Source organism: Octopus bimaculoides, chromosome 7 (genome assembly GCF_001194135.2).
Source record: "Octopus bimaculoides isolate UCB-OBI-ISO-001 chromosome 7, ASM119413v2, whole genome shotgun sequence".
NCBI lineage: Eukaryota > Metazoa > Mollusca > Cephalopoda > Octopoda > Octopodidae > Octopus > Octopus bimaculoides.
The window spans coordinates 6397530-6398997 of record NC_068987.1 but is presented as its reverse complement, the minus strand read 5'-3'; the positions used below and the strand labels follow the sequence as shown (position 1 = coordinate 6398997).

Genomic DNA, 1468 nt, shown 5'->3' with positions numbered 1-1468 from the left:
AGGTACTACTCATTTTTGCCAGATGAGTAAAGTGGAGCAACGTGAAATAAAGTGCCTTGCTCAAGGACACAACGCCCCGCCTTGAATCGAACTCAAAACCGTACGATCGCGGGCCGAACACCCTAACCACTAAGATACGCGCCTTCCACACCAAGTCTATATGCATGTGTGTATATACGGATATACAAACATATAGAGTCAAGCGTGGTTGTGTGGTAAGTAGCTTGCTTTCCAACCGGGTTCATTCCCACTGCGTGGCACCTTGGGCAAGTGTTTTCTATTATAGCCTCGGGCCGACCAAAGCCTTGTGACTGGATTTGGCAGACGGAAACTGAAAGAAGCCCGTCGTGCATATGTGTGTGCGTATCTGTTACCCACCATCGCTTGGCAACCGATTTTGACGTGTTTACATCCCTGTAACATAGCGGTTCAGCATAAGAAACCGATAGAATAAGTACTAGGCTTACAAAGAATAAGTCCTGGGGGGCGATTTGTTCGACTAAAGGCGGTGCTCCAGTATGGCCAGTCAAATGACTGAAACAAGTAAAAGAATAAAAGAATAATATATTTGCATGTATGCATGTATGTTTGTATGTATGTATGTATGCGTGCGTGTGCATGCATGTGAAAGCGTGTGTATGTATAAATATAGGCATGTATGTATATATGCATTTGTGTTCATGTATGTATGTGAGCGTTTATATGTATGTATGTATGTATGTATGTATAAATATAGGCATGTTTGTACGTATGCATGTCTGCACATGTATGTAAGAGCGTGTGTAGGTATAAATATAGACTTGTATGTATGTATGTATGTATGTATGTATGTATGTATGTATAATGAATATGTAAGCGTTTGCAAACAAGGGCAAAAATGCTTTAAAACATATTTCCCGTCGTTTTTACGCTTCTATTCCTTTCTGACAACTTTAAAACCGCTATTTTGCGTATTACTCTCTCTCTCTCCCTCCCTCACAGTCCCACCTCTTCTTCCTCCCTCTCTCTCTCCCCCTCTCTCTCTGTCCCTCTCTCTCTGTCCCTCTCTCATTTTGTCCTTCAACAAACACTAGCTTATTTTTTCTCAAACACATTCCCATATATAATATACATAAATCCTTCTGTCGCTTCGTATTTTTAATGTCTTTTCATTATTTTTTTTGTTTTCTTTCTCATGAACTCTCTTTCTCTCCCTGTCCCCCTTTCGCCCATTCTTCTTCTTCTTCTTCTTCTTCTTCTTCTTCTTCTTCTTCTTCTTCTTCTTCTTCTCCGCCCATTGTTACGTGGCTATATTCCCGCCATTTTACTTACGTATACAGATATACGCTCAAATGTCTATGTTTAACTTTTTTTATTGAACTTTACACACACACACGTACACACACTTACACAATGTTATATAATATGAATAAATACGCACAGAGACAAATATGTATTGTATATTTATATAAATATACATTTTCTTGGA

At 39.2% G+C, this 1468-nt stretch overlaps 1 long non-coding RNA gene across 2 annotated transcripts in view; it reads right to left on the bottom strand.

The window, feature by feature from the left end:
- Positions 1-1468, bottom strand: part of LOC128248285 (uncharacterized) — a 31350-nt gene that overhangs the window by 18719 nt on the left and 11163 nt on the right. The window lies entirely within an intron of this gene.